Source organism: Maylandia zebra, linkage group LG20 (genome assembly GCF_041146795.1).
Source record: "Maylandia zebra isolate NMK-2024a linkage group LG20, Mzebra_GT3a, whole genome shotgun sequence".
Taxonomy (NCBI): Eukaryota; Metazoa; Chordata; class Actinopteri; order Cichliformes; family Cichlidae; genus Maylandia; species Maylandia zebra.
The window spans coordinates 27452580-27468522 of NC_135186.1; the positions used below are offsets into that span (position 1 = coordinate 27452580).

At 39.3% G+C, this 15943-nt stretch overlaps 1 protein-coding gene across 4 annotated transcripts in view; it reads right to left on the reverse strand.

Moving 5' to 3' along the window:
- The window catches only part of LOC101470284 (synaptotagmin-2), a 66597-nt gene that overhangs the window by 29360 nt on the left and 21294 nt on the right, over positions 1-15943 (reverse strand). For 3 of the 4 annotated variants that reach the window (XM_012917803.5, XM_012917806.3, XM_004546268.4), the window contains exon 3: positions 3925-3994. The exons of the other annotated variant lie outside the window; for it this stretch is intronic. The gene's annotated coding sequence lies outside the window, so the exon portion shown is untranslated. The remainder of the gene's footprint in view (positions 1-3924; positions 3995-15943) is intronic. 4 annotated transcript variants of the gene reach the window in all.

Here is a 15943-nt window from a genome sequence, read left to right on the forward strand (position 1 = left end):
TCACCTTCCCCTTCCAATTGATGGACAACCTGCTTTATCTCCTAAACCACAGCCACCCCTTTAATAGTTTCTTTAATAACAAATTTTACTAATACCGTTAATGACAGTGGTTCAGTGGTTAGCACTGTCGCTTCACAGCAACAGGGTTTGATCCCAAAGTGCCAGATGGGGCATTTCTTTGTGGAATTTGCATGTCCAGCCTGCACTTTCATGGTTTCCTATCGGCTTCTTTTCAAATTCTAGGTGTGAATGGCCGCGAGTCTCTCTGCTTTAGGCCTGGCAGACCTTTTGCCTTACAACAGGTGCGATATTACAGTTGGATGGATGGATGGATGAATGGGTGGATCTTTAAAAACAGCTAGCAAATGTACAATTTGAGTTTTATTTTTAAAGGCTAATTTACTAACCAGCTGATTTTATGGTTTACAGCAAACTCAAAAAAATGTTTTTGCATCTTTGTTCAGCTGTACACTGATACACAATTGGTATTAGTGAGTTGTTAGAGCAGCAGGAGGGTAATTAAGGAATTGATTCAAAATGACTACAGTGCTCAATCATCAATCCAAGAGTGTGACTCACTAATATGCATGCATGTGTTTATGTCTGTGTCTGTGTGTGTTTAATTAGTAAGGAAGTGAAAGCTGAGGAATAAGCTGTACCAGACCTTGGCTAGACAAAGCACTTGCTATCATGATCTTTTTATTGTTGGTTTTGGCTTTATCTGTGTCTTCTGGTCTTCTGTCAACAACAACAACAACAAAAACTGAAATACGTTCTTAAAAATCACAGAGACACAATCCCTCCCTCTAGTTTTCCGTAGGGTGAAAGTAAAATGACAGCCTTCCTGTCTGCTAATTTACAGACCAGCTCTGCAAATTAACAAATGTGACAATATCCTGCCATCATCGTCGATCTATCTTTTTCACATTATAAGAGATATTTCATAGCCTTGTGCCCTAGTCTGAATCGGTATCTGAAGAGTGCAAACAGCATAATGATATGCTGAAGATTCATAGCATGCTGGATTCACCCGTAGTAAGCAAAAATGGCTTCTCTTCATTGAAATGTGAAACACAGAAGGGTTTTTAGTGGCAAATGTATCAACGCTCTCATCATAATTTGTTTGCTCCCGACTATTGCTGCAGCAGCAGATTCTCAATACAATAATAATCTAGTAATCATCTGCATAATTTCATTGAGTAATAAGTATTAAAAAAAACTCTAACAGACCTTACTTTGAACTAAGCAGGCCAAGTCTCCAGAGAGGTTCAGTGCAACTTAGAATCCATATTTAATAAGGGCTGCGTGTTGTGAAGACTAACTGCACAGAGCTCACAGTCATGTATTAGGAGCTGCTCAGTCAATAACTATAGGCAGCCATTAAAATGCACTACCCAGCCTTCTCTACAAAATCACATGTAGCACCATGTGCTTTTCTGTGCAATATTAAACTCACGTAGCTCCAAAAATGTGACTACATTCAGGAGGAAACCAGAATCTTGCAGTGACTCCGCTACAAACATTCACAACAATCCAAGTACAAATAAAAAAAATGAAAGAAATAGAAAGTGTGAAAACAAATGCTAAAAGAAAAATGCTACAAAAGCTCCCTAATATAACTAATAATTGTGTGTGTCACTGTCTCAAAATGATTTTTTCTGCAGCAGCTACGTCAATAGCAGCTTATCCAAAGTGAGCACATCATTACACCCTTGGCCAGGTCCAGTAGATTTTTTATTTTTCATGTGGATTCCCTATTTGTACGTGTATTTACTGGATTAGGAGTGTGTTTCTGTGTGTGCTTTTGTGTATTGCTTTTCTCTTTAAGTACTAAAATAGAACATCGAAAGGGAAGGGGAAAATAAAAAGCACATAAGGAGAAAGAAACCACGAAGCTTATTTTCTGTGTATGTGAGTAGAAAAAGGAAACATTTCCAGGCAACAATTATAGGTCCTGACACAGCACATACAGCAAATGTGCAAAAACACATGACATCATCTCATATTTATTTTATTAAGCGTAATCTTTGCATTTATGCATGTAGCTTGCATAAAGCGGTTCAGTGTTGTCGCTGTTGCCCTGTCTCCAAATCTTTTTAGTGACTGCTGCCTTCATGTTCTTGTGGTAAATATTTCATGCTGTGGCTAGCAGTCAAGGATTTAAACTGGGGGTTCTGTATCTTTGCTGACATGCGGTGCTGCAGATGTGAGATGAGAGCAACAATGCAACACTTTGTGTTTCATTGTGTTGGCTCATTTTAGATCCGACACAATGAGGGAAACCTCACTGCTAGAGCCATATAGATACATGTGTGCTTCCACGCTGCTGTTAAGAAGAAGCAGGTGAAATGATCAAAGATTAAAGGGGTACTGTAAGGGGGAAAAACATAATTTAGGACTAAAGGACATATTTTGGTAATGTTTGTTTTAAAAAATGGGTCTTTAACAACTCCACAAGTGAGTACATATACTTATCATATCTATTATTATTATAATGATTTGGCAGCTTTAAGTAAAACACAAACAATCTCAAAATCAAACTGATCAAAGTTAATCTTCGCATATATACACCGTTAAAAGGCGATATAAGTTATAATGAATTTCATATCGACCACTGATCACAACTGACAACTATTTTATTACTATTTCATCAAAACAACATCTTTTATCCCATTTTTTAGAACTTACTGGTGCTTTCATTTACATGTTCTCTCACATGTTCTTCTCACAGAATTACCACATGAACTTGAAGGTTTTTTACAGTTTACAAACCAGGTGATCAGCATTTAAATAATGGCATCAATCTTTGTTATTCGCCTATGGTGCCACATTCAATCCTGAAGCTGATCCCCAGCTCTTACTAACTAATTGTGCGCCACTGGTCCCCGGGGTATGAATTCTCATTCAACAGATGAGCTGATCAATATTAATAACAATGAGGCTGACACAGGGCAGTGAGGGCTGAATGACGGCAGATGGATAGAGCCAGTATAGAGGCAGAAGCAAGTAAGCATCTTTCAAGGCGTGGCTGTTACCCGCTGGGGTTTATTAGCTGTCTGTAGCCCCTGCAAGGCTGGAGCTTCCATCACTCATGGAAATGATTCTGATTAATCAGCTGAGTGCTGGAGTGTGCAGGGTATACTGGAGCCGGGCAAATCCTACAGTAAATCATATTTGCTCACAGTGGGCTGCGCCGTCATGCGAACCACGCCTTTCCCGCTCACTACATACTGCAGTGGGCTCCCTCCTCCCTGGCACATGCAAAGATTTTCTAAGAACAGATGGTAGAGCGGGGAAAGCCCGACTCACTTTTCATGCTGACATCTAATGCAGTCCAAAACATGTGATCACACAGGGCTAAAATTCGATTGACATATTTCATAATGCAGCGGTGATTTAATTTTTTTTGGACTTGCTGTGTAGCTCAAACATTCTACCGAAAAGAAATTTGGTGTGAGACAAACGCAGCCGTTCTTCAGAAAGAGTTATTTTCTATCTCTCAAATAATAAAATTCAACAGGACTTTTCTTTCGGGTCAACTACTGTTTCACCCCAAAGCTCTTGAGAATGTTATATTACCAGACAGTTTCAGAGAGCATCCAGCCATAGACAGCCTGCCATGTAGGCCGTGCTTTCAGTGGACAGTAAGGGCACAGAGGCAAGCTGGATTTCTGAAATGACTAGGAGAATGAATGATATTTCTGAAAGTGGAGCTGCAGAGGATGGAATCATGTAACAATGTGCAGTGATCTGTCTCTGCTTAAAAAGAACGGTCACAGCAATGATTCTGGACCGCTCTGCTGAAGTGGAGAAGCTTCTCCTCCCCCTCACTCCCTTCTCTCTTTATCCCTCTGTGAACTTTCCAGCTCACCCCCAACTAATGTAGTCAAATACATAGTATGCCTTTGCTTGTCTTATACTTACAGCCAAAAGCTTGAATCTTGAAAGGTATATCTGGAAGTAATCACAGTGAGAGTGTTGTCAGATGTAAATCCTGTAAGAGAAAGAAAATGGCATTTTTATCCTTGGAGTAAAAGAACAATCTATGAGGAAATGCTCTTGTTTAGTAGTCCATCCATCCATCCATCCACTTCTCCTTTTTCAGGGTCGCGGGGGGCACTGGAGCCTATCCCAGCTGTTATAGGGCGAGAGGCGGGGTACACCCTGGACAGGTCGCCAGTGTGTCGCAGGGCTAACACACAGGGACAGACAACCATTCGCATTCACTTTCGAATCGCACTCATTCACACCTAGTGGCAATTTGGATTATCCAATTAACCTATCCTCACAAGTTGCATGTCTTTGGACGGTGGGAGGAAGCCGGAGTACCCAAAGGGAACCCAAGCAAACACGGGGAGAACATGCAAACTCCACATAGAAAGACCCCGGCCTGATGGTGGAATTGAACTCAGGACCTTCTTGCTGTGCGGCAACAGTGCTAACCATCGTGCCACCGTGCTGCCTTGTTTAGTAGTTTAACAAAAATTCAAACTTGGCAAATTTAAGGTTGATGAAAAACTTTATTCGTCTTTTGGGTGATTTGAAAGCATTTCAAGATAATATATGACATTAAATCCCACTGGGTGAGCACATATTACTAGTGCACATTACAAAATCTTACTCCAGCAAATCATCATCATTTTGTGCCAATAAATACTGATAGCTGCCTGCCTTTTTTTCACACAAACAAGTTGATAAATCTTGTTTTGATCCCCAAAATGGCAGAATGAATGAATTATCCCTGACAGCTATCCGTTGCACACTACTGCTCAGCAGTTATTGAATTAATTCATTTTCATTACCGTAATGGCACTGTAATGACCTAAGTCAACAGAGCTTTGATTTCACAACACAGAAATCGTTGCTTAGTTTGTCTCCAAACCTATGTGCCACAACATCTCTAAGGTGTGGTTTACTATAAAAAAGCATTTACCTTTAAGCATATCAAATCAGATTTCTTGTCAAAAACAAGACAGTTGTTCACCACGACTCTTAGAGCTGGGTTAGACAAATAACAGATTTTAACACAGGCAACATGTCTCCCATTTGTGGAGTGCATTGTTTGCTGAATTTTGTGAAGAAAATCACCTTTGGTACCATCAGTGTCGAAAACAGGAAATGTCTGACATTTCCTTACTTTAAAAATAGTCAAAGGCTACAGGTGTTATTGATAATTTGGGAATTTCACTTATTACTTTTCTGGCCAAGAGTAAGCTGACAAAATCAATAACAGTTTTAGTTCTTTACTCTCTGCACACCCAGAATTGGTTGACTTCATATAAGCTGACAAAAACCTCCAAAAACATTTCTAAAGCTGTTTATCACACTTAATTTTCTTCTTCCTTTTTTTGTAAATCTGCACCAAAAAATGCAGATCAAATGCTAAGCTAAGCTTAGTATCTACGTGCATTTATATTTAGCATATAGACATGAAAGTCACATCAATTCACTTGTCAAAGAAAGCCGAATAAATGTTCCCCCATTACGATGCAGCTCTAAGATCATCTGTTCTTTAGTGATCTTGCAAATCAAACTTTGCTGACAAGAGCAATGATGAACTTCTACAATCAGTCAAATTCCATCTTTATGCTTAAACCTCAGAGGATATTTTATTTGGGGCCCAATTTCCTTCTTCTGTTTTGGCAAAACAATCAATTTCATGACTCAGTGGACTTAATTGCTTTATTGTAATTGTATCATGAAAGACATCCACAGGGAGAGATAACCAACTTCATTTTGTGCACTTCAGTGAAGGAGAACAATCCATACAATTTAAACCTGCCATCACCAAATCCAATTTTATTCTGTGAATTTCATGTATGTTATACATTCATTTGACTTTTCTAAACAGTAAAACTCTCAAGATCGCCACTGAGATCAATTCATCCTTTGGACCTGCTGAGACAAGAAAATCTAACACAGCTACAGTACTGAAAGAGATTTTTTTCTTATGCTGGTGTTTTATGGTGTTGTTTTTTTGTTTTTAATGTGAACACACCCAAGGCAGATGTAGACAACAAGATGGCTGATGAAAAATATCAGGACTACACAAAGGAATAACTTCAAGGTACATGGAAGAATACAGACTTTTTTATCTTTCAGCACAGAGAAATACCCGCAGTCCTCATAGAAACACTGTGAAAGTGTCAAAGTGAGCTGTTTGCAGCTAGCTGAGGGGCACTGGTGACAGTAAGGAGAAAAGCAGTGCTTCGACACTGCTTCACGCTGCAGCTAGAGTCCAAGAAAACAAGCGGCATTTTTTTGTACCCTAAAAAGACAGGTCAAATGACAGAAATGTGACAGAAATGCAGAATGAAAAACAAAAAACAAAAACATTCAATCTAACTGGATCTCAACCTTAAACCTTAACAGAGAAGTTGTTTTTTTGTACTGCATGCTTATATAATACCATAATCCAAAAGAATCTCAGAAATAAATCTCAAAAATAGATTTTACCCTGTAAGGACAAATAGAAAGTAAAATCTCACTCTACATCATAAATTAGCTACCTGACAAGAGAGACAGACCCTGATGTGCAGAATCACAGATACAATCATGTTAAAGGGAATTGCCTCGTGGTGAAAATAATTGGATCCTTCCTCACCTATTTATGCCCTCAAGGGACCAAACTACGCAGAGGAAAAATAACTGAATTTGATAATGACTTGGGGTTTTTTTGCTTCCCATATAAGCCCACATCAGTGAACCATACTGGCAGTGGACTCCTATCAAAATGAACATGACGACCCAAACTGACAAAGGTCAACTATAGTACAGATACCTAGGTAATTGCAATCCGTTTGTTTATCACACTACAACATGGCACAGAATATACATCATCAACTGTTATTTTTGTAGCACATGAACTTGAGTTACAGTTGACTAATTGCTAGATGTGACATGCAAGATACACAAAATACAATAATTCAGTTGCAAGGTGATTGCACAGGCCGCCTGGTGTCTCCAAACAATTGAAGTCTGACTCACACTGCAATCCCACTCAGTCCAATCAATAAAGGTTTGCAAATAATTCTAAACACAGACAGGTTGCCAGCACATTGCAAGCATTCTTCGTTGATCGCTGCAACTCAGCTGCAACGCGTGTCTCAACTCAGCTGGTTGCCAACTTGTATTCTGGATATATTCCTGTACATAAGTAAGTCAGGAAGTCAAAATGTCATTTTTGCTGTTAAATTATGACTTACAGTAACTATGTCGCTATTTGTGGAGGAATTTCTGTTTCAAATTATGAGGTTCTGACTGTACTTCAAACTGATATTAGTAGTTTAATTGATTGGCAGTAATTAATGAGAATTTCTGTTCAGTGTGAACATCTATGTTGACAACAACCAACGTATTATTACCAACTTCCCCCCAATCAGTCGCAAACTGATAACAGACTTTACCACCATGTCCATGGACAAAAGTCACTTTGAAGATGGCAACTAACAGCAAGCAGTCAAAGGTCTGGTCCCCATCTTTAAAGCAACCATTTCAAACAAACCATTTCAAAGGTAATGCAGTTCCAAGTTCATTTCACACAGTTGCAATAACTGTGTTTGTGCTGTGGTCTCCAACCACTTGTTTTTGTTTTCCCAGTGGGAAGTTAGCATTAGCTTGCTGCAGTGCTTACTAAAATACTTCAAAACATATGATAACACTGCAAAATTTCAGGGGCAGGATGACCAATCGGCTATTACATTAAGACAAAATTTTACTTGCGTTAATATTTCATACACCCAGCATCAAAATAGTTGCAAAATTTCCAAATCACGTTGATCAAATCTCACTGATGTCTAACACAAAGAATCCTCTGATTAGTCTTTTTCCCTGGATGATCTCTGTTTGGTAAGGATCACCATGTAGTCCAGCGACAACTGGAAAAGTCAAACAGTATGAAACTACAGAGCCTTCCCATTCTTTATCGAGATTACTGTGCAGCTTTTCAGACAGCACTTGAATTGCTCAGCCCCGAAGGATCCCATGTTTTCTTTTTCTCTCTCAGTCTCTTACTCTCTCTGTCTGTCTCCAAGACACGTGGCTCTCCATGACGGTTGCTACAGGAGACTTTTGGGTGCTCTCAGCTGCCCTGGGTCTCTGAAGCGTAGCATATGAACACTGGAAGATGTGCATGTGTGAGCAAGGAGCTTTCCACGCAGGAGGGATCTGGCCCAAATTTAATCTCTCTATTGTGAGGATGGTGGGTAAGTGAGAGAGAGAGCGAGAGAGAGAGAGAGAGAGAGAGAGAGAGAGAAGGGCCGTGCCTGCTGAAATCCCACTGGCAGTGCTGCAATGCAGGGGTTTAACAGTGAGCCAGAAGGCAGGCAAACACATTAAATAATTGGCCTTTGCATGACACACAAGACACACGAATTTACACATAAACATAAGTGTACACAGATGAATGATCGCACGCATGCATGCTTACAAAAGCCAATTTGATATGAGATAGCTGTGCAAATAGAATTTGACAGGCAGGAAATAATGATATTAATATTATAAAATGATGTCACATTGAGTTTTTAACGTACATTCTCTCTAAGTTCTGTCATTTGCAATTTCTTAAGTATCAGGTTGCATTGGTAATGCAAAGACAGCTAACTGAGATGGAAACTGTTAAAAAGACTGAAATGGTAAATGTTCAGAGCCTTCAGTCTTCAAGTCCATAATTGGAAATAGAAAAAAAGCAATATACATATTTTAAATATTTATAATTATTCATGTGTAGAAAAGTATATACTCTCACAGCCACTTTATTAGGTATACTTTGCTATTACTCGGTTGGACCCCCCTTTTACCTTCAGAACTGCTTCATTATTATTCTTGACATTGATTAAACACAGAATTTCAACAAGGAAACTGAAGGAATGTTGGAAACATTTCTCTGCGATTTCAGTCCATACTGACATGATAGCATCAGATAGATTTGTTGACTGCACATCCATGATGAGAATTTCATGTTCCACCACATCCCAAAGGTGCTTTATCTGACTCAGATCTGGTGACTATGGAGATGATTTTTGTACAGTGAACTCACTGAATGTTCAAGCAACCAGTTTGAAATGATCTAAGCTTTGTGATATGGCGCATTAAACTGCTGGAAGCAGCCACCAAAAGACTGGTAGACTGTGCACACAAAGGGAAGGACATGATTTCAGGCAGGTTGGGTTATTTAAATGAGGGGCTTAAAGCATTCCAAAAAATATTCTGCACACCATTACACCGTTCAACAGCACCCTGAACTACTGATATAAGCCAGAATGGATCCTTGCTTTCATATGGTTTATGTCAAATTCTGACCCTAAAATTTCAGCAAAATTTGGGCTCATCAAAACAGACATTGTTTTCCCGAGTCTTCCATTGTCCAACAATGTTCCTAGCTGACAGGAGTGGAACTCCGTCTGGTCTTCTGTTTCAAGGTTCAATATGTTATGCACTCAGCGATGCTCTTCTGCATACCTTTCTTAAAATTGGTTATTTGAGTTAGTTTTGTCTCCCTATCATCTTGAAGTAGCCTGGCTGTTCACCTCTGAGCTCTAGCAGCTCACTTGATATTTTTTCTTTTTCGGACCGTTGTCTGTAAATCGTAGAAATAATTGTGAAGGAAAATCCCACAAGATCACCATTTTCAGACCACCCCATCTATGAACACCAAATATGCCACTATCAAACCCAGTTACTCATTTTGATACCTGGTTTGAACTACAGCAGGTTGTTGTAGAAGTCTACATGCCTAAATGCATTGAGTTGCTACCATGTGATTGGATGACTAGATATTTTGTTAAGCTCTAGTCAGGTAGTTCTGCTGATCGGAAGATTGGTGGTTCGATCCCTGGCTCCCTCAGTCTGCATGCCAAATATCCCAAGTTGCTCTCCATCCATCGGCGTGTGAATGTTAGTTAGAAAGCACTGAAAAACATAAGAAAGTGCTTGGGCAAATGGGGTGTGTTGTATAAAGTGCTTTGTGTAAAGGAGAGTAAAAAGGTGCTATACAGGAATCAGTACATTTAATAAGCAGTTGAAGAGGCGTCCCAAACAATCATCTTAGGTGTGTTTGTGGTGGTAGGTGATGGTTTATAAAAGCGCATACCTTAAATATTTAGTTCTTTTAAGATTACATGTTTCTGACTAACTGACACTAAAAATAATTGTTAACGTGCACTAATTAAATTTGATTAACACTGGTGCAAAGATATACCTCCAAGATAACAACGAATCATTTATAACACGATTCCTATTAATAAGATGGACAGGAATATCAATTTTAAGGCCCTTAGGAATTTCTATGTTTAGGTTTTCATTCATCAGCTCAGTGGGCACAGTGCACCATTTTTCTGAATATAAAGGAAGGGGTGGAGGCAGCCATGGGCTTCACTTTTAGCCCATACTGTTTCCCAGAGTGTGAGAGGTGAAGAGCGTGATGGGTGGCTGCTTACATGACAGATTGCTGACTGCGGGAGGCTTTTATAGTCAGCAGAAACACAAAATTTGTGACTCCTTGGCTTCTTTATGTTCCCATTCAGTGAGTAGACAAACAGAGAATGATAACATTTTATATCTTTAAAAATATTTGATCTTGAATAAAAAATGGAAGTCAACATTAGTATTTGCAGGATACTCTAAAATAAAATATATTAAACAATGTTTTGTAATTTGTAAACTTACTACACCTGGCAATGTTTTTTTTCTTATTTTTTCCCCTTGGGCAAAGCCTCTGATCTCCTTTTTCTTGATATGCTGTGACCACTGTTGGTTTATCTATAAGCCCACCAAAGCTTTGCTGTCATCATGTCACCCCTCAAGAATTTTAAGGATTAAAAAACAGCTCCCACGGCTCTTCTGACACCAACAGCTTGGTTCAGTTGGGCATTTTGTTGCTAGTGGTAACTTATAGTGGTATAGTTTAACTGATGTTAACACATCCAGCATGTTGTCAGTTCATGAAAACCTTAACATGCGTCTTTTGTTCTATTGCCTAAATACTTTGTTAGATTATTGTCCAAATGTTGTACTAGCGCTGGTATTATAGTTTGTATGATTTGTGTTGTAAAATTTTATTTCCTATCATTAGCTTTCCAGGGGGCTAACAAACCAAGCTAGCAACTATACTTCCTGGACCTAATATTAAGGTACAGTAAAAGCTGAGTTAAGTAAATGTTGAATTAATATTGGGATAATTGCTGTGTTAGGGGCAGAGTTGTCCAGGACCAGTCAGTTTTGTAGTTGTTGTTGTTGTTTTGTTTTTTGTTGATTTATTGTTTTGTCAGAAATTTCTGAACTGAATTCTTAGTTCAATCCTAAACTATGTTTATTGATAAGTGAGAACAGAATTGCAAAATACTTCAAAAAATACTTCAATACATGCTAGAAATAAATGATGTTTATCCAGCAGGATAACAACTCAATCAATTTGTTTGTTGAAGGTGACAGTCAGTTCACTGTATTCAAACGGCCTTCACAGTCACCAGGGCCCTGTTTCAGGAAGCCGGTTTAGAAAACTCAGAGTGAAAAACGATACTCAGGGTTGAGTAACCCCGAACTGTCCAACTCGGAATATTCGGTTTCAGAAAGGCTGATAACAATTAGTTCAGTCAACGCGGAGTTGCTTTAACCCCAAGTGAAGCGCGCGGACGAGGATACATAAAGCCCTGATAAGCGGAGCACAGATTAAGCGAGTCACCATGGAGACGGAGGGAAAGAAGGCGCGGTCAATGTATTTCACAGCGCTTGAGGCCGAAATTCTGATGGCAGCATTATGCCGATAACATGCAAATTTCTCAGAAAAAAAGTAACACAGCCTCAGCTGCAAAACAAAGGGAGCATGCATGGCAAAACATAGCCGACAGAGTCAATGCGTGAGTGTTAATATAAACATTGATCTAGGGATTTCCACCCATTTAACAGGTTATTTTATCATATGTTATTTTATTTGTTATTTTATACATTTTATTTTGTGATGTGATGTGAGCGCAGGTGCAACCCAACAGGCCCCAAACGTGCCTGGCAGCAAGTAAAAATGAAATATAAAAATATAGTCCAAACAGGTAAGGTGTAATTGTATTATGAGCCATAGTGCTTGGTCTGTTTGTCCGATGTAAATCAATTGCAGTTAGAGGCTACATTAATTTTCTGTCTGTAAGCACTTATTGAAATTATCTGAGCACATTACAAGTACATATTTGCTTACTCTGTATGCTCAAATGTGGCCCGTTATAGCCAACAGAAAAAAAGCGGAGGCCCGAAAAACAGGTGGGGGTCCTCCACCACCACCACTCACAGAGGCTGAGCAGTTGGCCCTCAGCCAAAACAGTGGGCGCCCTGTGGCCGAAGGCATCTCTGCGGGGACATCCTCTGAGTCAATAACCCCGCAAGACACAAGTGCCTACATAGGGGGTAAATTCAAAATAATACATGATGTGCATACATCCTTTCTTCACAGTCACCTTTGCAGTGCTACTCATTCATTTGATAAACTCTTTACCATAATGGATTATTTTGTAGTGAAGTTATTTTCCTACTGATTTTGCCTTCCCTCAGTCTTGGTTGTCTTTGAGAGCATAATGACAATGAAGTGTAAGGTGATTGGTATGTTTGTTAATTGCCATTTGGTCCCTTGTAAGTTATAAGTGACCTGTATAAACCTCATATTCTATCAGTTGATGGTGGTGGTGTACTGCATCTGGTGCAGCCTCCTGTTGAGCCAGACCAACATGCAGTTGTGAGTAATACTCCACAGATTATATGAGTTTACAGTAGAACAGCAATGTTGTTAACTTCTTTACTACAGGAAAATAATGAAGAAACATTGACAGCTGTTACAGAGGAGGAAGCAACAGAGACACTTTATGAGGTTTACATCTTTTAATACTTTGTGTACAGGAAACACAGGCGACCAATAAAGCCAGTTGAACAAAAAATCTGTTTATTCTTCTTTCAACATGTTGAGGTGATGGGTCAAAGGAAATGATTGTGACATATGGTGTCTCTGACTGCGCTTCCATCTTGTATGTCCGTGGGAGGGTCAGGATGTTCATGGTTTGGATCACTGCTGATGTTTGGTTCAGAAGGACAGTGTTCTCCTCTAATTGTGGCAATGTTGTGAAGAATCACACATGCCACAATAATGTCACATGCCCTTTCTGGGGTGACCCTGAGTCTTTGCAGGCACTGGAACCGGGCCTTAAGCATTCCGATAGTCATTTCAATTCTGGCTCTTGTCCTGCAATTAGCCAGATTATATCGCTGCTGTGGGCCCGGTTCAGGGTCAGAGTAAGGGGTAAGCAAATAGGGTAAACATGGATACCCCCTATCACCAAGCAAGTAGCCAGTGAACTCTCCTAAGACAGAAGGATACACTTCAGTTCAAATGTCCCTGAAGCAATTGGTCTTTATATATTTTAAAGTATTCTCAACTCACCATGTCCAAATTTTGTGCTCAGTGTACATTCACGGAATATTTATGAGTCATGGACAGAGCCTGGCCACTTGGCTTCCACATTTGTGATAATGTTGGCAGCATCACATATGATCTTCACAGTGCAGAGAACACAAATTAGCATCCATTACTATAATGAAATAATTTGTTAGTTTGAAATGCTACAGGGAACTATGTACCTGCACATTAATGCTGTGGAAAGACTTCCTGTTCACATAGTCTCCTTCATTTACTGAAGGAGCAATGATTGGAATGTGAGTGCCATCTGTACAGCCAATCACGCCTGGGAACCCTGAAAATAAATGTACAATTTAAGTAGTAGTCCAAGTATCACCACATCATAAATTAAGTTTTGGTCATCCTGATACCTGCAATTTTGTGGCATCCCTCTTTGATAAATCTTGTGGGTCTATGACCGGGGAACACAAACGAGTACAGGAGACGTTTCAGTGCAACTGTAACATTCCTGACTGCCCGACAGACGGTAGCCTTGGAAACGTGCTCAGCGTCACCAATATTATACAGAAAGCTCCCGTTTGCAAAAAACCGAAGTGCAATACAAATAATATGTACAGAACTGAGAGGATGTCCACGATGTGTCACATGCGTAATATATGGCCTGAGGATGTTATCCAAATAACTTATAGATTGTGCTGAGAAACGGTAACGTTCACACAGAAAATCATCAGGAAATGATAAAATGTCCAAACGCGCTCTGATCACTCTCTCCCGGCGGAGAGCTCTGCGGAGAATTTGGGCTTCACGATCTACTGGCTCTTCAAGGAAGGGGCACGCCATGTCCGACACTTCCTACTGTCAGGTTTCCGACAAAGGGGCGGAGACAGTCAGGGTTAGTTGTAGTAAACCTGCTAGGGGGCAGGTTAGCTTCACGGAGTGTGTCGTCATAGTGACTCACTGAGGCTTCATCTGAACTCGCTTTGTGAAACCGAAAACCCAGAGTTTTCGTTAACTCAGGGTATACTTACTCAGTTTTTCCACTAAACCGGCTTCCTGAAACAGGGCCCAGCTTTCAATCCAATAGAGCAACTTTGAGATTTGGCACAACAGGAGATCGCCATCGGGGATGTGCAAACAAGAAGTCTGCAGCAACTACGAGAAGCTCCATGTCAAGTCTCAGAGGAATGTTTCCAGCACCTTGTTGAATGCAACAAGATGCTGGAAAGGCGCTTTGTGCAACAAAGAATTAAGCCAGTCCTGAAAGCAAAAGGGGGTCCAACCCTTTGCTAGCAAGGTGTAACTAAAAAAGCGTGTCTACTGTAAATCAAACACTTGTAGGAAAATGTGCTTTCATTTTCTTGACAATTTTTCTCAGATGAAGCTACATCTTTGGTGATTTTATCTCAAAACTATTTGAAATAAGTAAATTTGTCTTGATACATGGAAAAACTATATCTATATGATTTGATTAAAATTATTTTTAAATGAAATGAAGTGCATATATGAGACATCTAACGTTTATGTTTTTACAACAACGACTGCTATTCATGCTGACAAAAGGGGTCATTACCAACCCAGCAACCCACTGCACTCATGGTGTCGTAGCCCTACTAATCTAGCATGAAGTAAGGTGCAACATGAAAAACTGAATTATTGGCATAATGGAACAAAAACAGAAGAACTCAGCATGATATTTTAGTCCATAAAACCAAAACCATTATCTAAAACCAAAACTTTCTGACAAACTACAAGACCGTTAAATAAGTAATCTTGACTAAGCTAGATCTACTTTCACTTTCAAAATGAACATAAAATGCATTTAAAGTCGAGTTGCATGTAGAAAATTTTCAGAATAGGATTAATGCTTATGTTTATAACTGGATGGAGCTATTGCTTGATTTGTGAAGTACTGTATTTAGTCTAAAGGAATATTGATACAAATACCATAAGAGTGATAATAAAAGAATGAATTCAATTTGGGCATAATTTGCGTATGTGAAGAGATCAAAAATAAAAGATGCACATAATTTGAAAATCTGACTTTGACAAAGCTGTTTTGCACTTGTCACTGTTGATCAAACACCCTCATAATTCTGTTAATTCAAGCATTAAATAATTTAAAATGGGTAATACCATCTCAGTAACAAGAAATAATAGCTTGTAAAGCTAATTAAAGACAAACAAGTCTGAAATGAGTGAAATGCTTGAACATAAAAACAATCTGGTTAGGAGATATCTTGTCAGACACAAAGTATATATTACCTTAACCAAGTCTTAATTGCAGGGCACCGTGGTATAATATATGAGGATTCAACATTTCTGATTTGGAATCACAACAACATTTTACAACAATATTATAATGCCTCCATAGCCCATCTCTTGTCTTTGACTGCTGCTGAGTGATTAGTTTTCTGCATAGCTGTAGCACCTACACACATACAAGGATGAAAGAATAACCTAAAGATGTTGCTCTCATTATTGTGGACTGCTCTGCGTTAAGCCAGGTTATATCATATTTAATTTAGATGCATAGGTTGAAAAAAACTGCTG